The sequence below is a fragment of the Scyliorhinus torazame genome, chromosome 21 (assembly GCF_047496885.1).
Source record: "Scyliorhinus torazame isolate Kashiwa2021f chromosome 21, sScyTor2.1, whole genome shotgun sequence".
Lineage (NCBI taxonomy): Eukaryota > Metazoa > Chordata > Chondrichthyes > Carcharhiniformes > Scyliorhinidae > Scyliorhinus > Scyliorhinus torazame.
In genome coordinates, this window is record NC_092727.1 from 129,226,189 (window position 1) to 129,249,209 (window position 23,021).

Sequence of the window (23,021 nt, forward strand, 5' to 3'; positions counted from 1 at the left end):
GAGAGTTGGGGGGAGAGTGAGAGAGATGGGGTGGGGGGCGAAGAGAGGGAAAGAGAGAGAGAGACAGAGAGAGAGAGAGAGAGAGAGAGAGACAGAGGGATGGAGAGGGCGAGGAAGGAAGGACACTCAGAATATCAATTGTGCAGTATCAAATTTAGCCTGTTAACTCTCCAGTGAAGTGTGTTGTGCTGTTTTATCATGGAATCCTTACAGTACAGGAGGCGGCTATTCGGCCCATTGTGTCTGCATCGGCACTCTAAAAGAGCAGCCTACCTATGCCCAATCCTCCACCCTATTCCCATAGCCCCACCTAGGGGCAATTTAGCATAGCTAATGGTTCTTAGTCCAGATCAGAAGAAATCAGGATTCAATAACAGTTTCTGCCTGTTAAAAAAAAAGTTTTATTTTCTAAAAACAGGTTTTCCTGGGACATCAAGCACCAAATTCACTGGAAAATGCCAGTTTTCTCTACCCAGTCACAATCAAACAGTCACAACTCTGGTAGACGCCAGTGAATTCAGTGACGGCGACTCAGTTTATGATTAAATATTAGGCTTTGAAACCAACTTGTAAGTGGAACAAGAAAGGATGACTGCTTTTAGCAGACTCCCATGTCAGCCTATTGGTCTCAATCACAGCTTGGCTGATCAGAGGCCTCAGCCCAGTCTGGATGTGGACAGCTGACACATTTAATTAAACTTAGAAGCGTGGTCAATTCAGAGAAAAATGGCTGCTTAAAACAGCAGGCTGTTTAGATCAAGGTGACCTCTGAAGAAAATCAGCGGCGACTTTACAGAGTCAATAGTTGAACTTTAAAAGCTGCAATGCACTCATCACCTGTTTTAAATATGAAGTTGTTTTAAACACTGTGCAGTAAAATTTAAATAATCCAGCTCACAGAAACAGCTCGAGATGATTCCTTCTGCCTCGTACGAAGGAATGGCAAAAATATTTGAATTTTTCAGTACCCGTTTCATCTTCAGCACCTCCTCCTGTCCTCATAGATAACGGGTCATAGCTATTTTTGACTTTACATAAGCTCTGTTATTCTGGCAGTCAGCCTGTTCTAGAATGCTGCAATGAGTTAGGCAGCTGGTCATCCCTTTGCACTCAGAGGAGAAAGGAGCAGGGGGAGCAGTCTGTCTGGACTGGCTCAATTGTGGAACTGTAGCAGGGAGTCTATTAGTAATTGGACATAATTCACATTTATCTACTTTTATCCATCTTGGTTCTGTCATCCAACTTAAATCACTGTCCACATTCGAGCTTTGCAAAGTCCCACACCCGCTTCTCAAAGGGTTGAGAATTTGTGCTTGATTTCTAGAGAGGGAATTTTATTGAGTTAAAGGGAGCAACATGACCCGCTTTTATTCTCCTCCCGCCTCCACTCCCCAACCATTTCCCCTTTAAATTAAACATGAAATTTGCACTAATCATATCAACTTTCCAACAACTCCTCTGGTGAGAGTTATCACACTGTACCAAACTCCCATCAACCAAAGTAACATTTCCATTTTAAGAGCTGGATCAACTGAGCTACTCGACCAATTGCACCTCAAACTGCTCCAAGTATGAAAGTGTAACAAGATGGACGTGAATATTCAACCCATCACTAACAGCACAATCTACCACTCACCAGCCAGGGCAGGAACCAAGTCTCTTCTGTGGAGAGAAACTGAGTTAGCGTTTCATCGTCAACCTTAACATTAATGCTGTTTCTCTCCACAGGTGCTACCTGACCAGCTGAGTGGACCCAGCACTTTTTATTTTAATTTCAGACTTCTAGCATCCACATTATTTTGCTTTTAACTAAGTTCCTTCTATTCCCACTAGTGAGGGTGTGCAATTCCATCCTGATGCCGAGAAACCTAAGCCGGGAAGCAGCAGAGAAGGATCTCAGGTCCCATCTGTGTGAAGCTAGTCAATCGCAACCAGGATGTTGGTTCAGGAGCAATGGACATGAGGGGGCATAATTGACCTCCGCCGCAGTCAAGTCTGCTGTCACATCTTTAATACTTGGGGTGAATTAACTTTTGCTTGTGTCTTGGCCTTTTGGCTAAGATCAAGTGTAGTATCAGCTCTGCCTTTTGCTTCAGATTTGGTATGTCTCTCTTGTGGGGACCATAAATTGGATTCAATTTGAATTGGTTTTTGGAGCAGGCAAGGAGCTGGATTAGGGGTTCGCCCCTGTCCACACTCTGAGCCCTGGCTTTGTAACTCAAAAAGAGTTTTAAAAAACTTTTGCTTGTGGAAGTAGCAAAGAGTGACAAGTGTTTCACCGACCCATATCACAGGCCAAAGGCAGTTCGGGTGAAAATAATTGGCCAGAGGAAAAGAAATTGTTGGGGGAAAAAATTCAAGTTGTGAGTGGCACCGTGGCGCAGTGGTTAGCTCAATTTTAATAAGTTAATTAATTTAACTGCTGCCTACGGCGCTGAGGACCCGGGTTCGACGATCCCGGCCCCGGGTCTCTGTCAGTGTAGAGTTTGCACATTCTCCCCGTGTCTGCATGTCTCACCCCCACAACCCAAAAGGTGTGGTTAGGTGGATTGGCCCCGCTAAATTGCCCCTTAATTGAAATAAAATAATTGGGTACTCTAAATTTAAAAAAAAAGAAAAATGCAAGTTGTAATTACTACTGCAATCATTCCACATGAGAGAAGAATGCAAGTCAGAATGTGCTTATGAGAAATAAACTATGGGACATTAGTCCAATCAGAGACAAAGTAAATTAGTTACCACTAGACAAAACTACTGCCTCAAATTACAGATACAACCCATATCTATTGAACAGAAAATCCACAAATATGATGTAACATAGGGTAGAATCACCAGAATCCAACAACTATCACAGTCCCATCATGAATTAAAGCCTAGCAGCAATCCCTCTGGTTATCCCATAGTTTGAACCTCAACATTTTAATCTGGTGGTCCATCCAATGATCCGTGCAGAGCCTTGGAGGTAGCACTACGATTCCAGAGCGCTCAAGCTGAAGAGGCACTTCGTTTCCAGCTCTTGGCCACATCTGGCAGATCCTGCTGGGCAATGTGTATGCAGGGACATGACCTACATACAAATTAGGAGCAGGGGTAGGTCACTCGGCCCTTCAGGCCTGCTCCTCTATTCAAGATGATCATGGCTAATCTGATTTTAACTTCAATTTCACATTCCTGCCCACCCCCGATACTTTCACCCCTTGCTTAACTAGAATCTATCTACTTCTGCCTTTAAAATATTCAAATACTCTGCCTCCACCACATTTTGAGGAAGGGAGTTCCAAAGAATCATGATTCGCATAAAAAGAATTTCCTTTTCTTGTAAATGAGCAACCCTTTATTTTTAAACAGTGACCCCCTAGTTCCAGATTCTCCCACAAAAGGAAACATCCTCTCCACATCCACCCCGTCAAGTCCCCTCAGGATTTTAAATGTTTCAATCAAGTCACCTCTTACTCTTCCAAACACCAGCAAATACAAGCCTAGCCTGTTCAACCTTTCATCATAAGACAACCCACCTGTATCAAATATTAATGTAGTAAACCTTCTCTGAGCTGCTTGCAATGCATTTACATCTTTTCTTAAAAAGGTGACCAATACGGTGCACAGTACTCCAGCTGTGGTCTCTCCAATGCCCTGTACAACTGAAGCGTAACCTCCCTACTTTTGTACTCAATTCCTCTCACAATAAACAATAACATTCTATTATATTTGCGAATTACTTGCTATATCCGTATATAACCTTTCGCGATTCATGCACTAGGACAGCCAGATCCCTCAGCAATCTCTCACTATTTAGATAACATGCTTCTTTTTTTATACTTCCTGCCAAAATGGACAATTTCACTTTTTCTCACATTATACTCCATTTGCCAGACCTTTCCCCACTCACCTAATCTACCTATATCCTTTTGTAACCTCATGTCCTTTACACAACTTACATTCCTGCCTATCTTTAGATCATCAACAAATTTAGTGGTCTCTTCATCCATATCATTTATATAATGATCTCACCTTACATGAGTGAACTCTGACAGTCTGAGCTCAGGCAAATACAATGGTCAACTCCAGTGATGTATCAGGAGTTCAGTATTATATCCCAATGTGAGGGAAGAGGAGGTGAATGGCCATAAACTTCAAGTTTCCATACATTATTCTGCCTAGGGCATGTACAAAGCAATAACAAAACATTGGATTCAGATGCTGATGAAATGAACTGCCAACAAAGTTCATTTTGTCACAAGTCAGACTAAGTTCACAAAGTTAAACAAATAGCATAAAAGAGTGGATGTGGCAAGATGCTTCCCCTTGAGGGAGAATCTAAAACTAGAGATCACTGTTAAAAACAGTCCTGTTGAGAATGCAGCACTGTTCCACTGGTAACAGGTCCTAATTAAACGGGCATTTGTAACAGGCATTGATCAAGTTAATTGAACAAGTAGATTCCACACCATAAAATCATTGGGAATATTACAGATCACCACAGTATGCTCATTTGTTGGGCATTTATTGAAAACCCAACAAGCTACACTACAACATCAACCCAATGAAGTTAATACCTTATTTACTAGTGAGCAGCTGGAGTGGTGCAACCTATCCAATTCAGACACCAGGGATAGTCACCTGGCCTAACACAATGGAAACTGCTGGTTTGACAATGTACAACACTTTTCTGGAGGGGAAATGGAATAAAAAGGGATAAATAAATGTTCCCTCAAAATATAGATATGAAATAATCTCCTGCAAGGTCAGAGATATTGATATTATTTTTCTCCTTTTGCGCACTCACTTGGTTTGGATTTGGTCAAATGCCCAGACCAAACAAGCTCACAGATTGAAAGACAAGAAATCTTGGTCCAAAGGTGTAGCGCTAGCTAGTAAACAAACTCCAATTTAATAGCATTAAATCAACTGCTCTTTGAAGAAAGAATACCCATTATGGAAAAGGGAGGACAGGAAATCATGAAATGAATGTCAATGCCTAGAAATGCTATACACACACAATTGCTTAAAGAAAATTAGCCAACTCTGTTGTGAACACACTGTGTTCATGCTGCTGGAGTCTTCTGGTCTGAGTACATGTGCCAGGTCTGTTAACACAATGAAAACCCCCCAAAAAACAGTGCAACATGTCCTGGCCAATATTTATCACACAGACAACACCCAAAACTTTGGCCTGTTACTTCCTCGGAGTAGCAATCAAGCGGCAGATTACCACTCTGTACGGACTTATGATTGAATTCCAAAATGCCTGTGTCATCGATCACCCTGACTCAGGCTGGATGAGACTGAAGAAGCAACGGTCAATAGCTCCAGCAGCAAAGGGCAAAAGGAGTGGAGTAAAGGGCAAAAGGAGTGGAGCAAAGGAGGATAGGTCCTCTTTTTATAGCACTAGTTGGGTGGTGCCAGGTCAGAGAGAGTTTGGGGTGTGTTGGGAAAGGATTTGGCCCAAGTCAGGGGTGGGTAGCCCCCAAATCCTACGCTGAGGAGCAAGAAAGCTATGTCTCATGATGATTTGTAATTTATGGAATTGCTGTTTTTGGGAGCTGACTGTGAACAAATTTACTGCCACACTTCCCACATAACACGCTCTTTTCACTTCAAAAATACTTCATTGGCTGTAAAGCATTCAGATGGCATCCAGAGATCAGGATGAAGTGTTAAATAAATCTAAGCCTTTCTTTTCATTTAAACAGTTTGTGGACCATAAAGGCTGGCTTTACAGAAATCAACACCAGTAAGCTCATTCAGGATCTTCTTGTCATGATGATATGTACAGGTCATCCTGCAGTGCCAATGAATGTAGATGGCTTTGAGCACCAGCTGGGCTGTCCTTTACTAGGGACCACCCAGGACTCGACAAGATTGCAGAAGACACCGCCAGAATGATATACCCCATCACCACCCTACCCACAACAAGATTTCACACATCTTGGGCCTGTGGTGACTGTTCTCGCCAAGCCCAGCAGCAAATCCCAAGAGATCCTCCTTCAGAATTTAATTGGATCTTTTTGTGGCAATTAATTATCCCAGACATGCAAGTTTGAGCATTTGGTTCCTTGCTCGAGATGAGTTACAGCTCATTCTCCAAAAATATTTCCCAAAATATTCAGCTCAAAGTTCAATCCCTGCAACAAAACTAAAGTTACTGCAATGCCAAAATACAAAGTATTCGCTAGAATGGTTTACGCAAACCACTTTCACTCAGGTACACATGGGCTCATGAGATGCAATACAATTCAGAATCCGTGTCAACGTGGTGGAGTTCTGACTAATTTTCGTATCAAAGTCTGGAAATGCTTAGGTCTTAATACTCTTTATTTTGGGGGTGACCAGCAAGGTTATTTAACTGTTCAGTCAACAGAGCTTTTAACTAGCCCCTCCCTTCCTACTTCTCAATCAGTTCCTGTAGAGGTTAATGGACTGCTGTAGACTCCTCTGGCGGGTGTCACAACACCAGTCAGGAACAGTAGAGAAGTGAAGAGAAAACCGAGACAACAGCATAATACCAATAATTATCTTCCTGTGTTACATATCTGCTTGAACCCCCCTCAACACTCAGCTGAATGGTAAAGATTAAAGATTAAGCCCAACAGTTCTAGGTCCATGAAAATTCTGTCATTTAGTAGGCGCAAGGATTGTTTAGCAGTCAATCACATACTCAGTTGGCAGCTCATTTGTTTTATATAATTAGTGTACAAGGCATGATTTTCAGTAATAGTTATTTATAGGACAAATACACAGACACAGGCTCCTGTATTTTATTATGCCAAGACAATCAGAACTCAAACTGAACAAGCAGTGCCTTCACCGCCAGTTTGTAATCATCCCCATACAGACCCATCAAACTGGGTGCCATACACGGACCCTCCAGAGAGAGGTAGAGCAGAATACTGTTGGATGAAGGAGGGGACAGAGAAGGATAATAGAGACTGAAAATATGTATGCTTGCAAGCATACCTTATAAAATGCCATGGACTGTTTTATGATGTTCAGGACATTATATAAATGTCAGTTGTTGTTGTAGTGGTTAATATAAAGGAAATAAAACTTGCATTTATATCGCGTTTTTCATGTTCTGGATGATTTAAATTGCTTTGCAGCCAATAAAAGTACTTTTGAAATGCAGTTGTAGTCATGATGCAATGAAATAGGATCAGTAGTGCCAGCCTGCTGTGGTAACAGCAACAAAGCCCAGATTGGAGTGTCGAGCGAGATAATGTTACAAACGGAGGGGCAGATGCTCTCAGGTTCAGGTTAAAGTCCCCTCCATTAGAGGCAAGAGGTAAGATTAGGAGTGTGACACTTGTGGAGGGAAAGTGAGAAAGAAGAATGGAGGAGCAAGAAACAAAATGGAGAAAGTCTTCCAACAGAGTAGCAACAATCTCATAGTGCTTTGTAATGACTCGACAATGCACAATCCCTAATTTAACCCAAAAAGCAGTCATGAAGGGCCATGTTTGTCAGACTTTCAATATATCCAACAATCCACACCCAAATTAGAACATACATTTATATAAAGTCTTTAACATAATAAAATGTCCCAAGGTGCTTAACAGACAAAATTTGACACCGAGACACATAAGGAGATTAGGACAAATGACTAAAAGCTTTATCAAAGTGGTAGGTTTTAAGGAATATCTTAAAAATAGAGGAAAGAGGGGAAGAAAGGCAGAGAGGTGTAGAGAGGGTATTTCCAAGTAACATTTGTGTCACACAAGTGCCGGGCAATAACCTTCTTTAACATGAGAGAATCTAACCAACTCCTTTTGACATTAACATCACTGGATCTCCCACTATCAACATCCTCGAGGTTGCCAAAGCGGCACGGTAGCACAATGGTTAGCACTGTTGCTTCACAGCACCAGCGTCCCAGGTTCAATTCCCGCTTTGGTCACTGTCTGTGCGGAGTCTGTATGTTCTCCCGGTTTCTGCATGGGTTTCCTCCGGGTGCTCCTGTTTCCTCCCACAAGCCCCGAAAGACATGCTGTTAGGTGAATTGGACATTCTGAATTCTCCCGGCATACCTGAACAGGCGCCGGAATGTGGTGACTCGGGCTTTTCACAGTAACTTCATTGCAGTGTTAAGGTAAGCCTACTTGTAACAATAATAAAGATTATTATTGACTTCCCCAAAAGCTAAACCAGTCATATAAATATTGTGGCTACAGGAGCAGGTCAGAGGCTGGGAATTCTGCAGTAACTTGCTTCATACTCCCCAAAGCCTGTCCACCACCTACAAGGCACAAGTCAGGTGTGTGATGGAATACTCTCCACTTGCCTGTGTGCAGTTCCTTTTTTTAAAATAAATTTAGAGTACCCAATTCATTTTTTTTCCAATTAAGGGGCAATTTAAGGGGCCACCGTGCTGCCCTCCTGTGTGCAGTTCCAACAAAACTCAAGAAGTTCAACATCATCCAGGACAAAACAGCCCTTCTGATTGGCACCCCACCCACTACCTTAAACATTCACTCCCTCCACCAGTAATGCAGAAGTGTGTATCATCTAGAAGACGCACTGCAGTAACTTACTAAGCGGTCTTCAACAGTACCTTCCAAGACAAGGCGTCTACCACCAAAAGGACAAGGGCAGCAGATGTACAAGAATACCTGACCTGCAAGTTCCCTCCAAGCCACATACAATCCTGACTTGGAACTATATTGCCGTTCCTTCACTATTGCTAGGTCAAAAGCCTGGATTTCCCTGCCTAACAGCATTCTGGGTGTACCTACACCACATGGTCTGCAACAGTCCAAGAGGCAGCTCACCACCATCTTAAGGGCAATGTGGAATGGGCAGTAAAGCTAGCCTAGCCAGCAACGCCCTGTAAACAAATAACATTTCAGAGCTGAAGGTGTGGCCACCGATGAGTGATTAAAATCGGGAATCCACTGAAACCAGAATCAGCAGAGCAGAGATCTTGGTGGTTGTAGGGCAAAAGAAGATTTGAGGTAGCGAAGGCGCGGCCATGGAGAGATTTGTAAACAAAGATGACAATTTAAAATTGAGCTTTGCTTGATCAAGGGCTGATGTAGATTGAAGAGCAACGGAAAAGATTGGTGAGCAGATTTGGTGTAGGTTAGGACACAAGCAGCAAGGTTTTCAATGACCTGAAGTTTGCAGAGATGTAGAATAGAAAGGAGACATAAGCTAGCAGGAAATGATAACCTTGACTTGTGCTACAAGTCAATACAGATATAAAGACCGAGTACACGCTTGGTTTATAGGAAACAAGTAAATACACTGCCTCAGGACTCACTGCTAAGACTGTGCGTGAAGCAATTTTCAGCGAAGCACCCAGTCATCTTGTGCCTCCTATACAAGTCGATAAAAGATGCAGCCTCACCGTTAATACTGCTGTTCAAGAGTGGAGTGTGAATTGAAGACATGGGAGACTCCTGGATTCCCACCCCCCAAAAAAAGTCTGCAGAATCCATGTTAAAGCAGATAACTGGTTAATTATTAACCCATGCATTGCCTTCAATCTGAACATAAAGCTTAAAAGCACCCTAGGAGTCCTTCCCATGGGAACGCAAAGCAGGCGGCAAAGGTAATAAATTATCCCAGAAATATTGGATTGGATTTGTTTATTGTCACATGTACCGAGGTGCAGTGAAAAGTATTTTTCTGCATGCAGCTCAAACAGATCATTTGTACATGAAAATAAAGTACCTAATGGGGAAAGGTTAGTGATAGTGTTAGAATTAAGTTTTAAGAGATTAGTACGATTATAGGAGATGTAAAAAGAGGATCTGTGTGAGAGTTCGCAGAGAGTCACCACGCTCTGGGCTATCTTGGTATAAATATTACCAGAGCAGCAGTAAAAAGGACATTGATGCTACCCTTGCATCATTTTACTGGCTCAAGGTCTACAGTAACCACATGTCATAAAATGTACATTGGCTGTAAAGTGTTTTGGAAAAGGGCTATAGAAATGCTCGTCTTCCTTTACTGAACAAACTTGAGATAACTTTCAGCTTCTCCAAGCTTCGGACTGGGTGCTTGAACCATATTGTACTGTTCTATCTATTGGCTGTTCATATTCAAGCCTAGTTCAGAGTAGAATTAGAAGCAATGTTTGGTCCATCAATGTGCAAAGGATGTTGGTAAAAAGGAAATTCCAGGTCTTAGGAAATTAGTTCAAATGCAATTTTTAAAAATATGCTTCATGAATAATCATTAACTCCCTCTCCATCTTAACAATGCAAGATATCAGTGGGCCCTACAGTCTGATGAGGCGACAACACTCTTTGGTCCCAGTATTCAGGTTTAAGTCCTGGAGTTTTTAAAAGTTGAGGTTACTCACACTACAGCTCACCCCAGTGCCAAAATTGAAATTAAAATCCCAAACCAAACAGATTGATATAAAGGGTAACTAATTAAAACAGCATCTGTAACAACAGATATATTGACTCATGGCCTCCACGAGCGTGGTTCTGAGATTTTCAGACCTGTAAACAGCCGACCAAGTACACACCTGCCCAACAGCAAAGTCACAACAAGACTGGACATCGGTCTCTGACTCAAGCACAGCAATCAACTAACTCCAGTATGCCTCCCATGTCCAGTTATGTGCAGCAGATAAGAACAGTAGTTGTGTGTGGAAATCCCCATGAAATCCTGATGACAGAAATAGGCCTGCTCCAGATGGAGTTACTGACATGCATGGGTGAACTTCCATCACACGATATTGGAACGAACAGTTATTTTTAATCAGTCCAGGAACAAAATGTTGTTGATGATATGGAGTCTTTCTTTCTGAACAGCACATGACTGGCAGCTGCTTGACCTCAACTATTTAAAAACAGATGTACAGGGGGAAAAACCATGACCAGCCTCATTAAAGTCACCACAGGAACAAAAAGCCAGTTTGCATGATTTTCATTCCAACCCCCGCTTCAGCCCATAACAGGAAAGTGAAACAAATATTTTCCCCCTCCAACTCTTTCCAATTTCCTCCCTTATCCAAGATGTTGGATTCTTACTGGGGTAAAGTCCCAGAGGTACCAGCTGCCCTGAGATCTATAACCAAGATCTGGCATATCAATATGACACAATTTTGAAGATCAGTTCTCCCTGGTACCCTGATTAATATTTAACCCTCAGCCATTAATTTAAGCCCACATTATCTGGTCTCATTGCTGTTTTGGGACCTTGCTGTGCACAAATTAAGTGCCACATTTCCTTTACAGCACTAAGTTATATTTGGCTGTAAATCACTTTGGGACATCCCAAGATAGTCAAAGGCACTAGAAATATATTTTGTTTTTAACTGATGCATAAACCCATAAAGCATAAATTTTGGAGGGGCTATCAGAGGTGCGCTCAATACCCACAATCACGAGCAGCATTCAGGAGCGGGAATTCAACCTGATTTTGCTCTCCCTAATCAAGTTCAATATGACCATGGTTTACATCACTTCAAAGAGATCAGGAATAGAATCTGGACCAATATCCAGTTTTGGCAAAACATTCTCTCAACAGTGGAAGCACTATGCAGCAGACTGGCCCAGCCCAGCCCTGACCACCACGCTTCATTAATCCAGACTCACTGAGAGTGTGGCATTGCTTAGTGAGGCAGCCACTGACCAACACCCAACTTCAGAGAAACAGAAAGGCAACTGTAAATACTAATAGTATTTTAATACTATTAAAGACATTGTATAAATAGAAGTAATAGTTGTTCAGATGCTGGGCTCATGTACAACCTCAGCTTTTTGATCAGTGTCTTACAACGGGTAGATGATTTTTTTGAGAGAGAATAAATACTAAGCAGACGAGGTCCAAATGTACTCTCACACAATTATGCTAGCTTTACACTTAAGAAAAACATGGGAACCAACCAAACTTTACATTGCATTGGGGGAAAACGGGTTAAAAAACAAATTAAATGCTGACCCCAGATGAGCTGGGGGAAGGGGGTGGATCGGGAATATTTACAGGTGGTTGGTGGAGACGGAGAAGGTGCCAGTGGAGGGTATAAAGCAAAAATGGGAGGAGGAACTGGGGATTGGATGGGGGGCTTGGAGTGAAATAATGCACCAGATCAATTCAACCTTGTCTTGAACTAGGATGAGCCTGATACAGTTAAAGGTGGTGTGTGGGGCTCATTGGATTCTGGCCCATATGAATGGGCTTTATTTACATGTGTACCGAGGTACAGTGAAAAGTATTGTTCTACTTACAGTCCAGGCAGATCGTTCGATAAAACATACTATAAATAACAGTGTAAAAGATGTAGAAAGAGGATCTGTAGGGGAGAGCTCAGATAGAGTCATCACACTCCGGCACCATCTTGGAATGTTTTTTTTAAATTTAAATCCAGCTGCAGCCTAGTTTTCCCCCCCCCTTTTTTTGATCTTAGTCCTGCATCATTGCCTTTGGCTCCTCCCTTCTCTCGGTTCTCCTCCTCTGCTCATCCAGCCGCTGCTGTTGGACATCTCCAGGGGTTTTCTCCCTGTTCCTAGCATCTGCACTGTCGCTCCTCCAGCCCCCGGGCCTGGCCTGCTGCTGCTAGGGGAAGCTGGGCCGCTTCCCTGGTGAGTGAAGGTGTTACAGGCGGCTTCACTGCCCCTGGCTGCTGTGTTTCGCTTCCTTCCATCGTATCCGGGCCTGGTTGTGCCAACCCTACCCCTGCCCAGCTGGACTGTTTCCCCACCAGCAGCAACATCAGCAGCCTCGTTGACATGGGTCTGTTGTTGCCTCATCCGCAGCCTTTCCTAGAGCGCCACCATGAATCCTGCTCTTTCGGAGCTGTTTCTTTTACAGCCTCCCTCACTGTCCAGAATATCTGCATCGCCGGCTCGGCTTCATTAGCCTCTCGCCGTCTCCGGCCGATCCTACAGTCCTTTGGCCGGGTCTCCAGCCCCACTCTGGCCGTGGTTCAGTCCCTCATTCACTCTCTCCAGCCGCCATGAAGGTGGAAAATGTATTCCATGAGCAATTCATCCACATCCCATGAATGAATAAAAAGAAAACCACAAATGTAAAATTCACTGGAATGACAGAGGTTGAAGGACGACCTGATAGAAGTCTACAAGATGAGGGGCATGGACAGAGTGGATAGGCAGAAGCTTTTTCCCCGGGTGGAAGAGTCAATTACTTTGGGGGGAGGGCATAGGTTTAAGGTGCGAGGGGCAAGGTTTAAAGGATATGTACGAGCAAGTTTTTTTTGTTTTGTCTTTTACAGAGGGTGATGGCAGCCTAGAATTTGCTGTCGGGGGAGGTAGTGGGCACAGTTATGATAGTGACTTTAAAGAGGCATCTTGACAAATACATAGGATGGGAATAGAGGGATATGGTCCCCGGAAGGGTAGGGGTTTTTATTTCAGACATGGTCACTGCAGGCTTGGAGGGCCGAAGGGCCTGTTCCTGTGCTGTAATTTTCTTTTTACCTGTAATGAAAAGATGGAGGGGAAAACCCCCAGGACCAGATGATTTCCATCCAGGGTTTTAAAATGAAATAGGTGAGGACACTAAACATTCCCTATAATTATAATATTCCAAAGTTCTCTAGATTTGAGAACTGTTTCTTTCGATTGGAAAACTGCATGTTACTCGTTTTTTTAGAAAATGCAAGGAATAAAATTAAAGTCCAGTTTATCTAACATCTGTTCTGGGGAAATTACTAGAGTCTGTAATTAGGGTAACTGAACACCTTGCAAATTTTTAGTTAATCAGAGCGGGCCAGCATGGATTTGTAAAGAGTAGATCATGCCTGACAAATCTGATGCCTTTATATCTAGAGAACTGAAATACAAGAGGATAGAAATCACACTTCAGCTATACAATTCCCTGGTTAGACCACACCTAGAATACGGTTACCAGTTCTAGGCACCTCACCGTAGAAAAGTTATTCTGGCCTTGGAGGGAGTACAGCATATTTATTGGAATGATACCTGGTCTTCGTGGAGAAAATTACACAAATTTGATTGCATTCCCTGGCATGCAGATGGTTAAGGAGCAATTTGATCAGTTTTCAAGATAAAAGGGCAACAAATAGGACAGATAGAAACCATTTCCACTGCTTTCAGAGTAAGCCTGGAAGAAAGTTTGAGTCAAACCTTTCAGGAATGTAATTAGGAAATGTTTCTTCTGGTAAAGGGTAGCAGGAATTTGCAACACTTCCACAAGCAGCAACTGATGCTAAATAATTTGCAAATGTTAAATCTCAGTTTGATAAAACTTTTGTTAACCCAAAGGTATGAAGAGATGGAGTTGGGCCTTGGTCTCACTGAAACGTGGAACAGGCTTGAGGGGCTGTCAATAAATCATTGACGTCTATGATCACACTTTAAATATCCACATATCCTTCTTGTGTATCTGATTTAATTCATAAACCCACAGCGAAGACTACACCTGGAACAACTGGCATTTTCCACAGAACCCTGCGGCTATCTGGCTGGTACAGCAACAGGTACAAGTCATCCTGACAGGTTATAACTCGGTTAAACATTGAAATAGCTCACCTCCAGAAACAATCCCACACTGCAATCGGTGCACTTTCTCCTCAAGTTAGTGTTACATGAATCACAGCATGATTGCATCAGTAAAATAACAGAGCATTTTGTATTTATGTAGCACCTTTGGTAAAACATCCCCCCAAAAACTTCACAAGTGCATTTTCAGACAAAATTTAACACAGAGCCACAACAAAATACAAGAAAAGATGACCCCCAAAACGGGGGCAAATAGGTAGTGCGGTGATATGCATCACTGTAAATACACAAGGGGTTAATGCAAATACACTAAGACTAGGTAAACACTAGAGGGAGCACCAGAGACATCATGACACATTCAACCAATAGGTCAGTAAGATAGAACACGACCAATGGGCAGTCAAGACACACCCAGAGGTGACACTACCACAAGGGGGTTACCCATATAAAAGGACATGACACACATGCTCTTTCTCTTTCCATAGGCGACACTCAGAGAGACAGGGGCAGATCAGGAAGCATCACACCCACCGCATGGATTACAGCAGACTGGTTAGTTAGATTGAGTTACTATAGCAAGATCAGCAGGAGAGTCGAACTCAAATAGGAGAATTGTTAACTGTTCAATAAATGTGTTAAACCCATCTCCAAATCTGAACCTTCCTTTGTCAGAGTATACATCAAGTAAGCAGCTTATGCTACATGAAGAAGCATAACACAACATGGTACCAGTTAGTGCTTGTTAAATCTACATAGTTCAACTCAAAATCCGTGACTACCAGCAACAGCACCCAGGCAAGATGTTCGAGATTCCGGTTCTACAGCAGCTCAGGTACCACGGCAATCTCAGTGCAAACTGGCGTGCGTTCAGGCAGAGATTCGAGATCTACCTGGCAGCATCCGACCTAGATGGCATGGCGGATGCAGAGAAAATAAAGCTTCTGCTCACTACTGCGGGTGCAAGAGCAGCAGAAATCTTCAAGACCTTCAAGTACTCCAAAGGGCAAGACCAGAGAGACTTCCAGCCAGTCCTGGAAAAGTTTCAAACATACTGCACGTCTCCTCACAGAGAACACAAAGACTCCACAGCGAGACCACTGCACGACTCCACATAGGGAACGATGCCCGCCACCACAGAGAGAGCGGTACAAGCCTCCACAGCGGGCTCGTTGACAGACTCCACGATGGAAGTAATGCAAGACTCCACAGCGCAGCCCTTGCATGAACAAGACCATGAAGGTCTAGCAACCTCATCTGAGCAACCAGCAGCAGACGATGCAAGTCTACCACGCTCAAGTGAACAGCAAGAAGACTATGACAGTCTACCACTCTCACGTGAACAACAAAGCGACTATGACAGTCCACCCAGCTAATGTGAGCCACCAGAAGAAGACTGTGACAGTCTACCCAGCTCATTTAACCGACAAGACGATACAGAAGGTCTTCCCACTGTATGGGAGACAAGTGACGAAGGCTTCCCAATTCCCATACAAGATGTGCAACATGACAGCGAGACTGACTGTCATCCGCTAGTATGTACAGAGGCACTCGACGATCAAAATGAGGTTACGAGTGACTCCAGTGACACCACGCTAATTCAAACCTCATCCACTTGAGCCTCTCCACAAGAAAACACATTCCTGAACGTTTTGACTCCGGACGGGGAGCATCAAGACACCTCAGATGATTTAAGTGACACCTCAGCTGATTCAAGTGAACCTGAAATGACTCCGGACGGGGAGCATCGACAAGCCAAAGATGATTCTAGTGAACCGGACATGACTCCAGACGGGGAGTGCCGAGGAATCAGAGACGGCACGCTCAATGAAACAGCAGATGCCACAAAGGACACTGACACAAGTAACTTTGTGAAGGACTCGAATTCTCCACTCGCTGTGGTCATTGAGTGCAACAAACACAACAACAAAACCTACGAAAACAACAACAAAGACAACAACAAGAAGCGCACCAAAGGCACCAACGGCAACAACAATGACGACAAAGACAACAACACTGGAACAACGACTGGTACGACTCTGCACCTGCAGGACAATGTAACAGCACAGCTCCTCACACTGGCAAGAGTACAGCCATGCCATGGCATGACAGCCAATCTCACCGATTCAAGTTTGCTCCACCACAAACGAGCAAACCTGCTTTCAAGGCAGATGAGTTTGCTCCACTACGAACACACAAACCAGCTTTCAAGGCAGATGACATACTGCATCAATATCGCAATCACAAGAAACAGTACAGGTTGGACGACACAGACTACATACTGCATCACTACCACAAGCATAGAAAAAAAAAAGAGTCCAAATCAGACAACAAAGTGATTTGACCGCTTCTTGGTTCCTTAAGCATAGGGACAATGACGCCGTTCATAAGGACATGCCACCATCAACATCACCACTTCATCGACAAAACAAGAAAGCCACTCGACCGTATAAATTCATAACCTTTGGGCTCGTACATATTATTTGGTATTGTATAATCATCACTGTCATCATGACTTGTACATGTCATCACTTATCTACCTATTTTGTTCAATTTTCTTTAACACTGTACAGAAAGTATGTAACATGAAAAAAGGGGGGGATGTGGTGATATGCATCACTGTAAATACACAAGGGGTTAATGCAAATACACTAAGACCAGGTAAACACCAGAGGGAGCACCAGAGACATCATGACACACAGACATTCAACCAATAGGTCAGTAAGATAGGACATGATCAATGGGCAGTCAAGACACACCCAGAGGTGACACTACCACAAAGGGGCTACCCATATAAAAGGGCAGGGCACACATGAACTTTCTTTCCATAGGCGTCACTCAGAGAGACAGGGGCAGATCAGGAAGCATCACACCCACCGCATGGATTAGAGAAGACTGGTTAGATTGAGCTATTATAGCAAGATCAGCAGGAGAGTCGAACTCAAGTAGGAGAATTGTTAACTGTTCAATAAATGTGTTAAACCTATCTCCAAGTCTGAACCTTCCTTTGTCAGAGTATACATCAAGGAAGCAGCTTATGCTACATGAAGAAGCATAACACAACAGGTAGATTGTAACGGTTGTCTTAAAGTAAGAAAAAGGGATAAAGAGGTTTAGGGAAGGAATTCCAGACTTTAGTCTCTGCAGCTGAAAGCATGACTGCCGATGATGGGATAATGAAAGTCTGGATGTGCAAGTGTCAGAATTGAAGGAGCGCGGGCAGCACGGTGGCGCAGTGGGTTAACCCTCACGGCGCCAAGGTCCCAGGTTCGATGCCGGCTCTGGGTCACTGTCCGTGTGGAGTTTGCACATTCTCCACGTGTTTGCGTGGGTTTTGCCCCCACAACCCAAAGATGTGCAGGGTAGGTGGATTGGCCACGCTAAATTGTCCCTTAATTGGAAAAAAATTTATTGGGTACTCTAAATTTTTAGAAAAAGAATTGAAGGAGCGCAGCAATCACGTGAGTTACAAAGTCTGGAGGTTACAGAGATAGAAAGGGGTCATGGCCATAGGAGGGATCTAGAAACAATAAGCATTGTCTGATATAAAAGCAACTTGGGAAAGACACCATAGGGTGAACAGAACTGCTGAACTGCACCCAAGCAAGAATCAGTGCTTTGAGGACACGAGGGGAAGACAATGTGAAAGAGAATGTGCTTCAGGTGTAGTCAAACAGAAATTCTGGTTGATCCACTTCATTTTTATATATATATATCCTGTTAGTTATCACAATAAAAGAAAGGTGCTGCAATAGGTGCAGACTTCCTGGAACCATTATAATCCATGAGCAATTTTGCAAGATTTCGCAAAAACTCCGAGACAGAAACAGATTAAGGGTTAAGGAACTCTCACGCACTGTCTGACTTCATTTTTTAAAAATTATTTCATGGGAAGTGGGCATTGCTGTCATATGTAGGCCAGGCCAGGTCCGGACAGCAGATTTCCTTCCCTGAAGGACATTAATGAATCAGGTGGGTTATGGCAATCAACAACAGTTTCATAGTCATCGTAAAACTTTCAATTCCAATGGTGGGATTCGAACCTTGGTCCCCAAGAATCCAAACTCTCAGTAACCCAGTAATTTATCCATGTAGCAGACACTGAATGAAAGCAGTTCCTGCCTTCAGTGGCCAGAGGCCAAATACATGCATGGTGCACAGCCAGTTCTTGATCTCTGCAATACAAGAGTGGAGGTTTTGGGGGGGGGGGGGGTCAGCTGTTGTGCAACTCAAGCACCTGGTTACAAAACAGCACTGGGCAGAGTTCCACAGCCCTGATAATGTGTTGTCGTGCATGTGACGGACAGGCAACAAGAGAACTCTTTTGGTTGTCTAACCAACTATTCCAGTTTGAGCTTTGAAATCAGTGCCAGATTAACAGTAAAAGGTGGAACGAAGCATTCATGGCTAATGAAATACAAAAGAAAGAAACATAAGTTATGCTACAATTGTACAGTATAAAATGCCAGTTAGACCACACCTTTGGAAGGATATATTGGCCTTGGAGAGGGTGTGGTGCAGGTTTAGCAGATGATACCCAGCATAGAGTTAAATAATGAGAACAGGTTGGAAAGGCTAGGCTTGTATTTGCTCAAGATGAAGGCTAACATTCCATTATCCTTGAATATATAATTACCGTAAGAATTTCAATGAAAGGATTCAATGGGGTGGATACAGAGAAATAACTTCTGTGGGGAGTCCAACACAAGGAGAAAAACCTTAAATTAGAGCTAGTCTGTTCAGGAAAACATCTCTTCACACAAAAGGATAGTGTAAATCTGGAAACCCTGCTCCAAAAACCCTGCTCAGGCTGGGGTAAATTAAATTGAAAGAAATTGAAATTGATTTTTTGTTAGGCAAGGATATTAAGGTGGAAAAGGTACTTGCGATACAGTCCAGATCGGCCAAAACTAATTGAGCAGAACAGGCTCGGGGGTTGATTAGTCCACTCATGTTCCTGGGTGGAACCTGTGTGACTTGGTGACCTTTTTAAAAAAAAATTTTGAGCACCCAATTATTTTTTTTTCCAATTAAGGGGCAATTTAGCATGGCCAATCCACCTACCCCGCACATCTTTTGGGTTGTGGGGGTGAAACCCACGCAGACATGGGGAGAATGTGCAAACTCCACACGGACAGTGACCCAGGGCCAGAATTCGAATGCGGGTCCTCAGCACCACAGTCCCAGTGCTAATCACTGCACCACATGCCGTCCCCAATTTCCCCATTTATTTTGCATTATTATACTATTTTTATTTCTTGGACTCATAATTTGAATGTGCCTTTGGCAGTGGACTCAAGCTAAGGCAGCCTGCTCGTCAGGACAGTATGTTCCAGGATTTGCTTTTTTGGAGAGGAAAATACAGACTCGTTGGCACCAAGGGAATCTTAAGAACCAGCTTTGGAACAAGTTGGTTTGATCGGCTGGCTGGCAACTTGTGAGTTGGCCATGGACGGTGTTCTGGCTGACAACAGTCAGTGATTGGGTCCTGCGTGATGCATCTGCGAGAGCTGGGCAGAGGTGATGAGACCTTCATTGAAGGACTCTCTCTTTCTCTCTGATGTAAAGAACAGCCTTTTTGTTCTAAAACCAGTGAGTGCCTGACACATCTTTACTATATTGTTGAAATTATCTTCAAAGAAAGTAGACAACCTTGCCAGAGAAAACCCTCTCAAGCCTAGAAGGAAGAAGCATCAAAGCAAAATCTTGAACTCCTGAAAGACATGAACTGAAAATCATCATAGTGCATCAGAGATCTTTTATCCTTTTTATTTTATAATTACTTTTCTTCCCTTACCCTCTATGTTGTCGGTGTGTATGTGACAGAGAGTTGGAATAGAGGGGTTGGGTATGGGTATTAGGTAGTCAGTTACATTTTTGTCAGTTTAATTATGCTACTGTTAAATAATAAAAGGTTATTTCTGTTAAATTTACAAACCTGGTGACTGCAGTTTATTGGGCTCAGCCAAGGTCATAGAAACATAGAAAATAGGAGATCAATCGGACCTTCGAACCTGCGCCACCATTCATTATGATCATGGCTGATCATCCAACTCAATAGCCTAATCCCGCTTCCCTCCACCCATATTCTTTATTCCCCCTTAACCCCAAGTGTTATATCCAAGTGCTTCTTGAAAACATTTTTTTTCCGTTAAAGTGCCCAAGTCTTTTTTTTTCCAATTAAGGTCCAATTTAGTGTGACCAATCCACCTACCTGCACGTCTTTGGGATCTGGGGGTGAGACCAACGCAAACACCGGGAGAATGTTGCTTCTTGAAAACATACAATGTTTTGGCCTCAACTACATCCTGTGGTAACAAGTTCCACAGGTTCACCACTCTCTGGGTGAAGAAATTTCTCCTCATCTCTGTTCTAAATGGTCTACCCCGTATCCTCAGACTGTGACCCCTGGTTCTGAACACACCCACCATCGGGAACATCCTTCCGGCATCTACCCTGTCCAGTCCTGTTAGAATTTTATAGGTTTCTATGAAATCCCCCCCCTCATTCTTCTGAACTCCAGCCAATACAATCCTAACCGATTCAATCGCTCCTCGTAAGTCAGTGCCGCCATCCCAGGAAACAGTCTGGTAAACTATCGCTGCATTCCCTCTAGAGCAAAAATATCTTTCCTCAGATAAGACCAAAACTGATTAAAATATTCCAGTATAATTGCAGCAAGACATCCCTGCTCCTGCATTCAAATCTTCTCACAGTGAAGGTTAACATACCATTTGCCTTCTTTAACGCCTGCTCCACCTGCATGCTTACCTTGTGACTGGTGTACGAGGACACCCAGGCCTAATTGCACATTCCCCTCTCTCCTAATTTATGGCCATTCACATAATAGTCTGCCTTCTTGTTTTTGCTACCAAAGTGGATAACCTCACATTTTTCCAATTATACAGCATCTGCCATTCATTTGCCCACCCATTCACTCAACTTGTCCAAATCACACTGAAGAATCTCTGCATCCTCCTCACAGTTCACCCTCCCACCCAACTTGGTGTCATCTGCAAATTTGGAGCTATTACGCTGAGATCCCTCATCTAAATCATTAATATATATTGTGAATAGCTGGGGTCCCAGCATCGATTCCTGCGGTACCCCACTAGTCACTGCCTGCCAATTTGAAAAAAAAACATTAATTCCTACTCTTTGTTTCCTGTCTGCCAACCAGTTTTCTATCCATCTCAATACACTATCCCAAATCCCATGCGGGCTAATTTTACACGCTAATCTCTTATGTGAAACTTTGTCAAAATTCCCTGAAAGTCCAAATATACCACATCCACTGGCTCTCCCTCATCAATTCTACCAGTTACATCCTCGAAGAATTCCAGTAGATTGGTCATGCATGATTTCTCCTTCATAAATCCCTGTGATTCTGTCCGATCCTGACACTGTTTTCTAAGTGCTCTGCTATAAAATCTTTGATAATGGATTCTAGCATTTTCTCCACTACCAACGTCTATAATTTCCTGTTTTCTTTCTACCTCCATTTTTAAATAATGGAGTTACATTAGCTACCGTCCAATCTGCAGGAACTGTTCCAGTCCATAGAATTCTGGAAGATGACCACCCATTCGTCCACTATTTCTAGAGCCACTTCCTTAAGTACGCTAGGATGGAGATTATCAGGTCCTGAGGATTTATCAGCTTTCAATCCACCAATTTCCACACCATTTCTCTACTAATATTGATCTCCTTCAGTTCCTCCCTCTCACTAAACTCTGCATTCCCCAACATTTCTGGTATCTTATTTGTGTCCTCATTTGTGAAGACAGAACCAAAGTATGTGTCTAGTTGTTTAGCCATTTATTTGTCTCCTATTATACATTCCCCTGTTGTCTTCACCAATCTTTTTATCTTCATGTACCTAAAGAAACTTCCCTGCAAGTTTACTCTCGTACTCTTATTTTCTTCTTAATCAATCCTTCGCTCCTTCTTTGCTGACTTGTAAACTGCTCCCAATCCTCAGATCTGTTTTTTTGGGGGGCAAATTTTGTCCTTGGATTGAATACTATCTCCAATTTCCCTTGTAAGCCATGGATTGGCCACCTTTCCTGTTTAAAATTTGTGTCAGACAGGAATAAACAATTGTCGCAGTTCCCCATGAACTCCTGAATGTTTGCCATGCCTATCCACTATCATGCCTTTAAGTAAAGTTCCCCAATCAATCATAGCCAACTCACGCCTCATATCATTGTAGTTTCCTTTCTTAATATTCAGGACCCAGGTCTCAGAATCAACTACTTCACTCTCCATCTTGATGAAAAATTCTATCATATTATGGTCTTCAGATATTTAAAAATAACATCTAATTTCACTGGTGTTGTGACACCTTGTCAAGTGGGGCTGGAATTGATCACGCATTAGTTGAGGGGGGTCGTGACACCAGGCAATGTAGCACTGAGGGAGAAGAGAGGTGTGGTTTCCAATTGATACATTAAACTTAAGATCCTATCTGCCCTCTCAGTTGGGCACGAAATGTTCCCATGGCACTATTTTGAAGAATGTTCCTTCATTTCCTGGCTAATATTTATCCCTCAATCGACATTGTTGATAAAACTAATCTGGAATTTATCA

General features: G+C 43.0%; 1 protein-coding gene and 1 pseudogene across 2 annotated transcripts in view; one reads left to right on the plus strand and one right to left on the minus strand.

The window, feature by feature from the left end:
* nfe2l1b (nfe2 like bZIP transcription factor 1b) overlaps window positions 1-23,021 on the minus strand; it is a 51,722-nt gene that overhangs the window by 21,585 nt on the left and 7,116 nt on the right. The window lies entirely within an intron of this gene.
* LOC140398760 (U2 spliceosomal RNA) lies at window positions 2,037-2,242 on the plus strand (annotated as a pseudogene).